Below are 15,822 nucleotides of genomic sequence, written 5' to 3' on the forward strand. Positions count from 1 at the left end.
CGCTTCCTCTTCCCTCTCCACAGGGATCACTCCAAAATCTTCGAGTGATCCCTGCAATGAGGTCACTCCAAAATGAGTGAAAATGAACATTTTCACTCAAAATTCGCTCCAATTTCACTATAAATTAACTCTTTTTTGTATTCACTCCTTCAAGAGTGAATATTTTCACTCATTTTTTTTAGAGAGTATTTGGGAAAACATGAACAAAAGCGACACACTTGAAGAGGTCTAAGTTATAGATGTTGTTTACCTTATAATTCTTACTCATGTTCGAACTCTATGTCATAGTAATGATCTGTATTCAGGACTAATGACAATTTAAATACGAAAGCAGCCGATTGAGAGGCAATTAATAAAAAAGTGGCATTGTGTGCAGTCATTTGCTGGATGACCAGCAGTTCTCTTGTGCTAAACGACAGTAAAATTGAATTGCTTCATATTCACTCCCACATCACTCCCAAGTTTAAAGGAACTCTCTCGTTGACTGTTGGGAAATCTCTTCGTTATTTTTCTCCACCAGTCTGTGGCCATAGTGTACAGTCACCTTACCATGAACAGTCACATGAACAACATCATATTTTGTTTATTCTCCGCTTTTTGCAAAATTGAGCAAATTCGTGGTTTTCTCAGTGAATCTGCAACTGTAACAGTTGTCCATGCCCTGGTCACATCAATTTTGGACTGTTGCAACAGTATTTTCATAGCTGAACTGAACCAAATGTTTGTTTGTTTGTTTGTTTGTTTTTGTGTTACATCAATGTGTGATCAAAATGTGCAGAAAGGTAGAGTTATTGGTATATACATGTATAGTCAAAACCCAGCTTGATGTAGAAAGCTTCTGGATGAAATTGATGGAATCTATTCGAGACTGTTGAAAATAGCAGCACCACTTATTCATGAGATTCTTTAACCAAGTTAACCTCCCTCTTGTAACTGTATTATTCCTGAGGAGGTGGAAGGAGACTACGGTTACCCCAAATCACACTGCGGTTATGATCTTATAATTATTGCCCTATCTCTGCAATACCGGTAGTCATGAAGATTTTTCAAAGACTAGTCCACAACCAGCTGCGCAACTTTTTTTACTGAAAACAATATCCTTGTGGAGGAACAATCTGCATGGATTCAGAAAAAAAAACACTCGACCAATACTATACTTATCACATACACTACTTTAGTGGGTTTTTTTACAAGCATAACTATGGGAGACTAACTGGAGTGGTGTATTTGGATTTGAAGAAAGCGTTTGACTCAGTAGACCACGAACTCTTACTAGGAAAACTATGCACGTCAAAGGAAATGCATTCCATGGTGGTCGTACACAGCACACGTCATCTGTGTGGGTCTTCCAAGGTTCGATATTTCGGCCACTTCTGTTTTCAGTTTAACGCTAAAAAGGCCGGGGGTGAATCAACCCCCCCCCCCCCCCCCCCCCCCACTCTCGACATTTTTTCGCGACTACTTCGCCGTGCGAAATTTTTTGGCCGCGCCGTTCGCTGACTTTTTATTTTCAAGTCTCGCGCCTGTTTTGACACCATTTTCGCCAAAATCGCGCATACCGTTAAGACGCTGCACGACAGCTTATGCATGTCTGTCAGACCGAAAATGGCTCAAAAACGTGATGTTATGTATAAAGTCTATGCAAATGGAGTTTTCTCTTCTTATTCATAAAGATATAATTATCTTTTATTTTACTTTACTTTCTTATTTAGAGCAAAATGTATGATTTTATGCATATATTAGCATACTTAATTATTATGAAGAAAATTTTCATTTCTTTTTTATAGTTTGGTAGATTACGCCACAGGTAATGCATGTGCCAATTTTCGTGGCGATTGCACGATCGACGGCCGAGATCTTTTTTTTTTGGGGGGGGGGGGGGTTGAATCAACCCTCCCCCGGCCACAGAACACCCAGAAAAGCCCGGCCTGGTTAGGGTTAAATGATCTGCCCAGTTCAGTATAACAAGTGTGAAGTAATGTTATATGCAGATGACACGGTTCTGTTTCATAGTGGAAATGATGCCCAGGAGATTGAAACCGTATTGAATTTTGAAGTGCACAATGTCAACCGGTGGTAGAGACAAAACTGTCTGATGTTGAATGTTAAATCGGCAGATCGGTTGAAACTTGAAAATGATGGTAATGAACTGGATAGAGTAACGGAATACAAGTATTTAGGACACGTAGGAGTTTGGATTGATGTATCTATGAAAAGTTCAAAAGTGTTAAAAAAATTGCCACATAACTAGCATTGCTGAGACGTTTGCGAAAGTATCTTACTGAAAGCAGTGCTAAAAATTTTGGCAAACTCATTAATCCTATACCGTATATTGATTATTTCCGTGTGCGTGCGCACAAAGTCTTAAAGATGTGTTTATCAAACAGCACAAAAAATGGCCAGAGTGGTAAAGAGAGTGGTCCATAGTATGGATCACGCAGTGCCAACCAGTTGGACGACGCTTGACGAGAGGTGGCGTTTGAACAGTCTTGTAAAGCAGTCTTTAAGACACTTCATGGCAATATGCCTGAATATGTGCGAGAACTCATCACACCCCTTGGTAGCACACACTCATCACTGTAGTACACGAAACGCAAATTGTAATGATGGTCTCATAATCCAATAAGTTAAAACTCAAGTAGAAAAAAAAAATAGTTTTCACAATCTGGCAATATGCTTCATGAATTTGGAATCAGCTCCCCGCTGAAGTCAGAAACAATACTTCCCTTCAAAAAATGTTCGTAAGAGCTACATCTAACTTGGGGTAGAATTCTGTCATTTTGATATCCATATTAGTATATGTAAGGGTATCATCCTTTTTCAAATAATATGAATTTGTCTATTATTATTATCATTAAATTGCAATCTATATACTAGTACAGTATCGATATGATGTTGATACTGCGATGTATAACAAGATGTCTTTGATTTGTTACGTTTACTTGTTGAATTAACTGTTGTATTGTGTTGTTTTTTGCAGGGCCCCCAAGAATAACAGAGTATAAACAACTAATGGGGCTACCCTTGCCAAAGAATACTGAATAGATCCAACAATCAATCAATCAATCAATCAATCAATCGATCGATCAATCAATCAATAAACCCTTCGTGATATAAAAAACACGTAAGATTTAGTGTCTTTAGTGTTTCTACGTATACCATGTTTTGTTTTGTTTTTTTCACTCGAACCTTGAAAACTGAAGGGGGAGCTCAAACTCCGCTGTCTAAGAATGCTGTAGTAAGTATTAACATTGCAGTAGGTTAAAAGATTCCAGTTTGAATAGCAGCATTGATCAAATCATCATCCTGGTTCTCAAATTGTTTGGTCCTCGTGAAGGCTGCTTACATAGCACATTATAGGAAAAGATACTTTGATAAAGTAATTATGAATAAATCCTACAGATGCAGGAAACCGTTATCTTATTATTACAATGTCATTGCAAATCATATTTTCATACAAAATTTTATGGGGGGGGGGGGTGGTGAGTAGAAAATCCATTAGTGTAAAGGTGAGTTGATGGTGTGTGTATGGATGTGCACTTTCGTATTGGAGGACTTTCTGTCGATATAACATGCACGTCAATTTTGTGTTCATGAACATTAATTCAATGCAAACTCCCCTGCACTTATGTAGCTACACTAATAAATCTATATTTGCATGCAGAGATTTTTGAGGATCAGGCTAATTCTGTTATTGTGGTATCTGTGTCCTCATTTTTCTGCTTACTTATTAGACACTATGGAAGTAATAACTATGTGCAATAGTTGGTTAATTTCTCTGTAAACGCGAACGGTGGAAACCGAAGAAAGCCCCCTCGCGATACCTCTCGCTATAGGCCTCACGCTCCTTTTATGGGCTCCCATAGAAAACTGTGTTAAATGCAGCATATTCCATGAATCATAAAAAAATAATTGAATCATAGATTTTTTTTTTTATTGAAGCATATGAATGGAAATTGGCTCTGCTTTCAAGCAAACAACATATTTTGGGATGTTGTCCAGCTCTAAAAAAAGTTAAGAGCCTCCATACGAGACTAGTCATCCAGTCACTCTCAAAAACGATAAAAATAGCAAATTACCTCATACATCAATAAAAATTCATTAAAAATACAAAAACCCTGATTCACACAACTTCTTCATAGCCTGCAGAAGCTTCTGTCCTCAAGCAATGTCAAACACTACCAAAGATGGCAATTTTCCACTTGACTGATTTTTAATGATTTCTTTGGTAAAAAATAACATTACCTCATCTTCCCGGCAGGCAATGCGCGAGTTGAATTAGGAGCGTGAGGCCTATACTGTGAGACTGGTAGGCAGTGGGCATGAGAGTCGTCTGCTAGAATGCGATGTTCTCGCCAGCAAACGGCGTGCAGAGTGTACGGGAAGGTTCCCGGGGTTACTGCCATGGTACCTGCTAGCTTAAATTCGGAAATATTCTTTAAGGGGTAAGTCAAACCACTAGTAAACAAGTGTAGTCCTATTTCTAAGGTAGCCCTTGCCCTTAACTCTTACCATAGAACTAAAGTTGAATCCATTGCCGACCCAAAGTTTGATTTCAGCACCAAATCAGATTCTAACCCCAAATTTAACCCTAACATTAGCTTTTAAAACCCTTACCCTAACCCTAACCCAAACCCAAACCCTAACCCTAACTCTATAACCATAGCCCTAAAGTTCAATCCATTGCCGACCCAAAGTTAGATTTCAGCCCCCAATCAGATTCTTACCCCAAATTTAACCCTAAAGCTGTTAAAACCCTAACCCTAAAACCCTATTAACCCTAACCCTGTACTAACCCTAGCCCTAACCTAACCCTAACCCTAACTAACCCTAACCCTAACTAACCCTAACTAGCCCTATAACTAGCCCTAACCCAAACCCTAACCCTAACCTAACCCTAACCCTAATCCAAACCATAGCCCTAAATGCCAACCCAAAGTAAGATTTCCGCCCGAAATCAGATTCTAATCCCAAATTTAACCCTAGCTGCCTAGTAATTTGAACAAGGCTCAAATTTAACCCAATCTAAGCTAGTGTAGAACTCTAGTCTAAAGTTAGACCGAGTAACTTACGCCCTAGCCCTCACCCTACCTAGCTTCCCCTCGTCCTAACTGTGGGCCTATATCCTTAAGTTTACTTGTACACCTCAAAACTAGCACCCAGTGACAGTGTAACTGTATTATTTTCACTTTTACTGTGAAAATGGAGAGCAATTTGTGTAAAAACTGTGATGAACGTGCTTGGTCCCATGCAGACAGTGGTTTTTTGTGTTGGAAGTTTCCTTGTAGTACGAATTCATGTTCACGCACCAGCCATGTGCCATTTATTCACCACTCATGGTCTACACATTCACTCCATTGCATTTCATTCTAACAACGAACTCAGCATCATTCTCTCAGAAAAACGTAGCAGGACTATCAGTTTTCAAAGTGTCATAGTCATTTACTGACATTTAATGAATAATATAGCTGTGTTGCAGGCTGTCATACACAATATTCTGGTCCTGGATCTGAGGGAGCCAGCAGGTTTGTTCATGAACGTTTTTATACAACAGTGTTTGTTTGTTTGTTTGTTTCTTTCTTTCTTTCTTTCTTTCTTTCTTTCTTTCTTTCTTTCGTTCTTTGTTGTTGTTTTTTGAGGGGGGTGTTTTATGGCAACAAGCAAGAAGATTTGGATATGAATGCGGAAGAGTGGAGCAAACATTATTCAAAACAGTTAGAAATTAAGATGGACAAGAGTGCGGGTGATGATCCAGTGGTATGCTGGCTTTTTACAGGCCGAGTCAATAAGGCTGTGACCATGTAAATGTGTTGGAATAATAATACTGGAGAACAGTGAATAAAGAACACTTGCATTCTGACTCCAGATCCAAGCAGTCAAGCATCTAACTAACCCCACAAAACATAAAATGTATAAACCTGTACTCATGCTCTCTGTTGTTGCCCTTCTGTAGGGCCATTCTGTAGGCATGTCCTGGACCCCCCCCCCCCCCCCCCATTGCCCATCCTATCTTATTCTATCCTTCATATTCTAACCTCTGTGAACTCTAATCCCTACCTTATATCGAATTTTACAGTGATATATATTTTAAAAGTACATCATAGTATATTTATGGCCTGGTGGTGGGCTCAAATGCTCCATGGAACAGTGAAATTGAACTTCTCTTTCTTGCTCATTGAACTTAAATATTTAACTTGATATAATATGAATAATCATTTTGATATTTTTGGAGGTTTTCAGGGTATCCAGCATTTAAACCTTCAAATTGGACTGAATGAATGTCATTGAATTATTGTCTATTTGGGCCCTACATCCAATTTCACCAAACCCAAGGTATAATGCCAGCAAGGGTGCATTGATTGGATTTCAGTACATGGTGCATTGTAGCTTGATGGGGTCCACTCTGCTGAAAACAAGCATGAAATGTAAAAAGTTTTATATCGTTGTAGTCGGAATTAATATCTCTACAAGATGAAAGCGTTAAAAAAGTGTTTGGAAGCACTTGACTGCTCTATAGGCCTCACGCTCCTAATTCAACTCGCGCATTGCCTACCGGGAAGGCAGTACAAAGATGAGGTAATGTTATTTTTTACCAAACAAATCATTAAAAATCAGTCAAATGGAAAATTGCCACTTTTGGTAGTGTTTGACATTGCTTGAGGACAGGAGCTTCTGCACGTTATGAAGAAGTTGAATGAATCAGGGTTTTTGTATTTTTAATGATTTTTTATTGATGTATGAGGTAATTTGCTATTTTTATCATTTTTGAAAGTGACTGTATGACTAGTCTCGTATGGAGTCTCTTAACTTTTTTTAGAGCTGGACAACATCCCAAAATATGTTGTTTGCTTGAAAGCAGAGAAAATTTCCCTTCATCTGCTTCAATTTAAAAAAATTCTATGATTCGATTGATTTTTTATGATTCATAGAATATGCTGCATTTAACACAGGTTTCTATTGGAGCCTGGAAAAGGAGCGTGAGGCCTATAGGCCTCACGCTTCACAGGTGTTCTGTTGTAAACGCGGTGCGCTTAGTTTTTATTCAAGGCAGCGAAGGGAATATCCAAAGGTTATGTTGTTGTTGTTGTTGTTGTTGTTTTGTGTTTAGTGGCGTTTTCCTTCTCTTTAGAATATTTACGCCAAACACTTATCTATAAATTTCTTTTCCTTTTATCTTTTTTTTTTCAAAAAAGAATATTGTAATGAGTATCCTTGGTCAGCTGTCGGTACGTCTATTTGCCTGCTTAAAATATCATATCTTCTGGCCAATCCGGCTCATTGTCTCGAGCAGACTTCTCAGCCGTTAAAACGGCCTAGGCCACTCCGATATGCAGGCAGTAGAACCAGCACAGGAACCTCAATTGGTCCGATACAGAGCCAAACAAAACAAACAAGCAATATTAATAAATTACAAATATATATAATAATCACATATACATTCTTTAGTAAAGTAAGCAATCTCTGGGCTGTGGTGCGCATGAAATGCCTCTTCAGAGTACCTCGAGGCAGAGTTAGTGCAAACTATGTACACTCATAACATGCATGAAAGTTTATCTATCAGAAAAATCGTTGTGATCTTTTAACATATAACACAAGAGCTTTTTGGTATACTGGGTTAGTTGAAATTAGTAAGTTTTGAATGCTGTTCTCATGAATTTTTGTTTCAACTAACATCATACCTCTGGGTATAATATATCTGGGGCAGAACATAAGAAAATGATCAACTGTTTCTGGGACGTTACAATATTCACACATACCCGACACATGTTGGTTTATTTGAAACAAATTGTCATTTAAACCTAAGTTCCCCATCCTGAGGCGATGTAGGATTGTCTCAGCTCTTCTGTCATTCAAAGTGCAAAAATAAGTCTGAGAAACCTTTCGTTGAACATATTTCAGGGGGGAGTTTGTCTCCTCCCATTTAATTTGCCATTTTGTCATATAACACCTTTTCAGTTTTTTATTAAATTCATATTTATTCAACTTGTTATTCACTTGTATGGAAACATTTTGTAAAGCCTTTTTTGCTGCTTTATCTGCCACTTCATTTCCTGTTATTCCACAGTGTCCAGGAATCCATTCCAAACTCACTAATATTCCCTTAAAGTATAGATTAGTACAGAAACTTAGAATTTCTGTAACAAAACTTTCTTCTCTTTGAGATCGAATGGCTTCAAGGGCACTGAGTGAGTCACTAAAAATAAGTACTCCTGTTTGAAGTGGTGGTAATTGATCAATCCAATACAAAGCTAACGTGATAGCCGCCAATTCGGCTCTATAAACAGATGTTTGGTTCTGCATTCTTTTACTCTGAACATATTTATACACTGGCACATAAAATGAAGAGGCTACCTTGCCTTCAAGTGATTTGGAGCCATCTGTATATACATGTAAATAGTTTTGCCATTTGGTATACATCACTTCTAAGGAGGCCTGTTTTTGGAAGGCTGTGTTGTCGGTCTTTGACACACACTCTTTTAATTGTGTCGATACACACGGAGGTTTCCACATCCAGATAGGCACGTTGGGAGGTTTTACACACAATTCAACATGAAGTGGATCTAAAAATTCAAATGAGTTTTGAGTCCTTTGTCCGAAAGGTTCTTTTGAAGCAGTGTTTTTACAAAATTCAAATTGCCAACAATTCTTAAGCCCTTCTTTCATAGGATGATTGGGAGTATTCTCAATACGTGCTTTCAGTCTAGCCGAGAGCATCTCTCGACGTAACTCTAGGGGCATTTCTCCGAATTCCACTTGGAGGGTTCTTAGGGCTGTCCCTTTTTTTTGCGTTTGCACAAATAGTTAAAGCCTGATATTGTATGGAGTTTAAAACATTCTTGACACTCATAGTAGCAGAATCATAAGCCTCACAAGCATAATCTATTATGGAGCGTATTAAAGATCTGTATACGCCTAACAATTCTTGTATGCTTTGACAAAAATTTGTATGAGCTAAAACTTTCAGTATATTTAACCTTTTCTTACATCGCAGAACTACGTCTTGCAAGTGTGGTCTCCAAGTCATCCTCCTATCAAATATCACTCCTAAATATCTATACTGAGGAGCAAATTTCAGCTCATTTTTCTCCAACAATAGACGAACGCGCTCATCTTTGTTTCCACGAGAGAAAAGAACAGAAGTGGTCTTCAACGGTGATATTTTCAGTCCCCGTGAAGTGAACCATTCATTCAAAACGTCTAAGTATGTTTGAATTTGAACAGTCATTTCTATAATATCATTTCCTGATGTCCAGATAACGCAATCATCTGCATATAACAAATTATAAACATTATTCGTTCTGCTTACAGGTACATCAGAAATCATTAGATTAAACAATATAGGGCTCAAAATACTGCCCTGCGGGAGACCGTTTTCCATATGAAAAATATCAGATTTCTCGTTTCCTATTTTGACCTGGCAAGTGCGATATAATAGAAAGTTCTTTATAAACTGTAAAATATTGCCTCCTAAACCCAAATGACTGAGTTTTACTATGAGTCCTTTTGTCCAGAGTGTATCATACGCCTTCTCCAGGTCAATGAACACTGCTAGAGACTTCACACCAGTTTCTAAATTCTTCATTATTTCATTTTCCAAATGTACGATATTATCAAGAGTGCAACGGCCTTTTCTAAAGCCATGTTGAAAATTTGCAAGCAGATCGTGTTTTTCTATAAAATATTGCAATCTGTTTTTCACCAGCGTTTCCATTATTTTCACGAAACATGATGTCAACGCTATTGGGCGGTAAGAGCACAAATGGTGCGGGTCCTTACCCTGCTTGAGGAGAGGAATCAAAATCGAGTGTTTGCATGCTTCTGGAATATCTCCCGTATCCCATATTTGGTTGTACAATTTCAGTAATATCTCCTTTTTTGACTCTGGTAAATGTTTATACACTTCATATCCTATCTTATCTTCTCCCGGTGCTGAAGCCTTTTTATCTTGCAGAACTCTTTCCAATTCACCCATCACAAAAGGCTCGTTTAAGGCCAGTTGCAAGCCTTCCTTCTCCTGAACCTGGATCACATCAAATTCTTCCTCTATCTCTTTATAAATTTTACTTTCTGTATTCCCTTTCCCTGTATACTTCAAATATCTTACAAATTCATTTGCTTTGTCTTTATCATCAACAATAGTACGTTCACCTACATATAACACAGACATGCTATGGGTTTTATTCCGAGGAATACCGTTCATACTCTTAATGAATTTCCACAACGCCGAAACAGACGTGGATCGATTCAGACTTGCACTACTGTGTATTGTATACTAGTAGTAGAACAATCGGAAATTTACACAATGACAGTCCTAAGAATTATTTTGTAATATTTTGATATACGTTTGAAATGTCACGCTGCAAGCAACAAATATTAAATATTGAATTGTAATCAATGATGGATGATGAAATCGAAATGAAATATTGTTTGAAACAAAAAAAAAAAAAAGGCTTGCCAAAATCTGGTTCTTGCCTGCCGTATCGTTCGCTGCGTTTCTGCTTTCTTCTTTTTGTACCTGTACAAATTTTCCTCAGACCAACACCTAGCGAGTCTATTTTTCAATCTATTCCTTTCTTTAATTTTCAAAGAACATTCTTTTGTCCACCAAGGCTGTGACTTTTGGTGTCTATTTTTTCTTCTTTTAACTCCAACTGTATCTTCAAGTACCTCTGTAATGTGTGACATAAACATCTCATAAAACATTTTAGAATCCACGGTAATATTATCTATATTCATAACATTCTCACACAATTGAGCAAATTTTTGCCAATCCATATTTTTTAGATTCCAACCATTGCTTCCATTACTCATTTCTCGGAGGAGAGACTTTCCTCCCACACACAACTCAATACAAACAGGAAAATGATCGCTGCCTAGTTTGTCCGGCTTAACATTCCAAGTGCACTTACTTGCTAACTGAGATGAAATCAGAGACAGATCCAAACAAGATATTTTTCCTGAATGGGGGTCAAGTCTCGTGCCAGATCCGTCATTTAATATGACTAGATCATTTTGTAAAACAATTCCTCAATCAATTTACCATTTCTATCCAGTTTATCACTACCCCAAAGGGGGTTATGAGAATTAAAATCACCTACAATCAATAATTTTGCAGGATCTTTAGCTTTACTTATAAATAAATCTACAGCCTCACAGCGTATCTCTCTGCAAGGGTTATAATAATTAACTACTGTGAGGAAAAACTTACCCCAAAAAATATCAATCACTTGCAATTCAACTTCAGACTCGCCGCCGTTATAATCGTAATATACAGAGTCATGTACATAGAAACAACACCCTCCTCTACTTTGTGTTGTTCTATTTTTAAACAAACAAGTATAATTTGGAATCTGCAAAACGTTATCACTGTTAAACCATGTCTCCTGTACACATATCAAATGTACAATATCAGATTTATTTGTACTTAAAAATTGTATCAATTCTTGTCCGTGTCCACTCATTCCCTGAGCATTCCATTGGAGAACGAGGAAGACCGACATATATAAACTAGCAAGTTTCCCCAACATCATAGCTGTCTTGTCCAAGAAGTTTACCGGCTGCTGCATTTATCAGGAGGCGAATTTCATCCTCTGATTTGTCTTTCATGAGATTCATGATCAAAATAACAATGAAGTTGATGAGCTCATTGTCTGTAGCCTGAGCTACAAAGTTTACACCTAACCTGTTTTTGGCAGGTCCCTCTCTTTCTTGGGGTAGCTTTTGCATGTTTTGCTGGGGCTGAGCTTGGTTTTTGCTTTGGTTGGGAATCAACGAAAAGGACCGTGTAGCTTTTGATGGGGGGTTGTTAACTTCAGCTGAATGTGGGGTATGACTCACGGGTTGGCTTGCCCGAGGGGTACCATGCTTCATTTCTTCAGGGCTCTCTTTAGTTTCTTTCACTGCAGGCTGAGGTATGGGTCGTGTCTCTACTGCAACATTCGGCCTTTGCTCATGTTCTTGCCATTTGCAAGTGGCCTGTGCGTAGGTTAAGTTGTTCATTACTTTCAATTTTTGTATCTCTTTAGCCTTTTTCACCTCTCGGCATCCGCTGTATGCAGCCGAGTGGTTTTCTCCGCAATTAATGCATTTTGGAGTGTCTTTCTGTGGACATTCCTCAAAGGTATGCGGGTCGCCGCATCTCACACATCTTTGTTTTGCCTTACAATTTGCAGCTGCATGCCCAAACCTTTGACAGTGGAAGCACCTGAGTACAGGGGGTATGTATTGTTTAACCTGGAATTTCTGGAAGTACAAATCAATGTCTTGGGGTAATGTGGTTGCTTCAAAAAAATAGTATGACACTGCGTGTCGGGGTGAGCTTCATTTGCTCGTTTCCTGAGTTGTTTTGATTTTTCTTTTGTTCCTTTCTCATTATTCTTTTCACATGAGACACCTTTTGCTTTTTCAATTCCATCTGAATTTCTGTCTCAAACATTTCCGTGGGGATCCCAGATATTACTCCTTTAATGGAGTACATCTGATCTTGCACCTTTACTGGCATTGTACCAATAGATTGAAGTTCCATCAGTTTTCTGTACTGTTTCTCGTTTCTACATTTCACCATAATGCCATTTCGCGTAGACTTAACAAACTCTGGTGGGGATCCACAGCAAGTATGGATGGCTTTGGCTACCGTAGCCAAGCTTGTGTTTTTTAGGGACCTTTTCTTGTCTATTGGACAATGATGTCCACAGCGCTTAGTCTTTATTCAAGACGGCGAAGGGAATATCCAAAGCTTATAATACTGTGTTTATCCCTTTACCTAAAAACAAACAAAAAGAGCAATTCCTCGTGAATTTTACAGTATTTTTCAATTATTTATCATTTCCCGGTGAAAACGCTACGGTAGAAACGCTAATACCACGCCAATGTCGCTTTATTTCCATCCAACAATGAAAGATAATACAAAAACAATGTACCGATACACTACAATACATTATAATAGATAATGTTGTAAATGAACAGAGTGATTTTTGTTTAAAACTGATGTATTTGTTGACAGGGTAGAATAAAAACAGTATAGGTAATCCCTTTTGTTAGGAACAACGGTACATTGTTCTAGATAAAGACTATTAAACGCACCGCGTGGCAGCTGTGGACATCATAACCCTTTGGATATTCCCCTCGCTGCCTTGAATGAAGACTAAGCGCACTGCGTTTTCAGCAGAACACCTGTGGTCATACAGAAGACAGTGCTCTTCTTTGTATAGCGGTTAGTTTCGATTAAGAAGTATAGGGATATAAAAACGAGACCAAATTGGTTAAAAATTCATTTATTATTACTAAGCTACTCATTTGGAAATGCTATCATAGCTTGATAAGCATATCTATGTCCAACAAACAAAATGACACCAAAATGGGTTTGCCAAAATAACCCATTTTTCGGGTCTTGGCCCATGGACTATATAGGCGAATCAGTATAGTTAACTTTGTCTGAAACGCCAAAAATAAAACAAGGTTCTGGTGTAAAAGTATGTCTGAACAGAGTATGAGCAGGGGAAAAAAATAGTAGTGCAAACCTGAAGACTGAAGTAGAAGAGATATCAAACATATTAGTGGAATACTTTTGCGAATACTTCATAGATACCCAATACCATTATAATTCTTCAGCTTGACAAGTTAGTCTCAACGAAGACATAATACTACTAGACACGAGTAGGACGTGTAGTATACCCCTCGCTCATTTAGCGGTTATCCCGTGTGAATGGCACGGTTGACTACTCTTCGAGTGCACATTTATCCCTGCTTTTCCAAATAGCTTCGATGCGGCGCGCTGATCATTCATAAAAAGTTGATAATCCATTTCGTTCGCTAAAACCTCTTTTGCCTTTTGTATTTTTTTTTTTCGTTGTTGTACCCGTTCGCACAAACAGCATTACAACAGGCCGACTGACTAGCCCTCACGAACGTACACTTTGCGTCTACCGCGTCAAAAACAGCAGTGCGGCGCTTTGATTGAGCAAGGTATCGCATTGTTAATTCGTTCCCGACGCGTTGGCACGTTGAACAATTTTTTGACTTGGTAACGGGACGCCGTTCTAACCCATTTTGTAACTCCTTGCACACACATTGAAACTCCTCTGGCCGTTATGAAGAAAGGTGGAGACATGGACGAGAAGGCGAGAGGAAATCACGCCATGGAAGAAATAGTAAGTCAAATAACGCAACAGCATCTTCCATTCCTAGTCATGATTAGTGATGAGTATTCTCCTTTGATAGCAGCTAGAATTAGGACACAAAGCAAGGGAGCGCGGTCACTTTTTATGGTAGTGACAGAGATAGTGGAGGGTGTGGCCGGGATTATCTTATCCCGTATATGCAATATCTACAAGGGAGCTTTGGCTATGTGGGATTGCAATTCAATGATCTGTCGCACACTTTTCGTAGAAATATAATCGAAAGTTTTCAATTACGAAAATAAGTAAAATAAGCATTGAGGTGACAAGGTCCCTTCCATCTAAAACAACATTTCTGCCATGTAGTATGATACCTAAAGTTACATCTATTTTTGTCTCGTATATTTCTCACACTATGCTTTCCTTTATCATATTTTATTTTTCTGCCCGTATGTCATATTTCACTCTATACTAATGGTGCGTTTATGCTGAAATTTTTGGGGCCATGAACAGACTTTTGAAACGTTTATCACAGCTCGAATACGTGCAGGCTCATTTTGATATGAAGGGTGTCTCAAAAAACGCCTATTCAAATCGCAGAAAAAGGTGCGCTTATTACAATCGACAATTTTATGTTTAAGGGGGCAAATGAACGCAAATAAGGTTTGCGATCGGTAATTCTGTAGAAATGATAAAACATTTTGTGGTCACTTCGACTTCAAAGAAAAAAAAAACAGGAAAGGGCCAGGAAATTTAAAGAAGATTCGCGAACAGGTTCGAGAAGGCTAATTGTGACCACGACAATATCAACTTATGTCTCATATCCATATGTGGTTGCCACAAGATAAGAACAAATGTGTACTGTGAAATCTTGACATGATGAAATATTTAGCCTCCCTTTTTCTCCATTATACATTTTTGACGCTATCGAGATCATCATATTACCCATGACGTTATATCATTATTTAAAGACAGAGTCAGAGCCACTCTGAATGTTGTTAAGAGAACAGCATTGCAAAGATCCTTGAGGGTCTCGGTGGTGGGTGTCGCTCAATTTGCAAAGCCTTTGGAAGAAATCCGTGACCAAGATGTAAGAAATATAATGGCAAAAATTTGCGTAGTTGTTCTTTTTGCCAATGTTTCTGAGTGAAACAAGACAACGAATACAGATGTAGGAATTTTGGGCTGGGCGGGGAAGGGGATGTTAGGAATCAATTGACAATAAGGAGTTTTCGCTACACGACGGGCATGACGGGAAAATCGAGAATTCGCGGAAACAATCAGCTGTGACAGTCCCCGTATACTCGGACTACCGTCCCCATCGCTAAGCAGCTGCGCTTTCTTCTTTAATAGGACGGAGGCGTGGGGACGAGATCGCTGACTGACTGGCTGGCTGGCTCACTCCTGTCCATCATCGGGACCGAACGCTATTTTGGCCGAGTACCGTACTCGTTTTCCTCAGGACGGAACGTTTCTCGGATTTGATCATGCGTAGAAGTAAATTTTGCACACAGCACGCTCAACTACCAGCCGCGTCGTGTAGCGAAAACTCCCTGTTGTCTGATGCCCACTAACTTATAAGCTATAGTTCACAATTCCAATCTGAGTATGTGCAGATAAAGCTCATTGCAGACCTTCTCTTGAAGTGGATTTGCAACTGATGTATTAAAAAATTAGATCGTGCTTCACGACAACTGTGTTGTAA

This window comes from Diadema antillarum, unplaced genomic scaffold (assembly GCF_040938485.1).
Source record: "Diadema antillarum isolate AM-2024a unplaced genomic scaffold, OU_Dant_1.0 seq00001293_RagTag, whole genome shotgun sequence".
Taxonomy (NCBI): Eukaryota; Metazoa; Echinodermata; class Echinoidea; order Diadematoida; family Diadematidae; genus Diadema; species Diadema antillarum.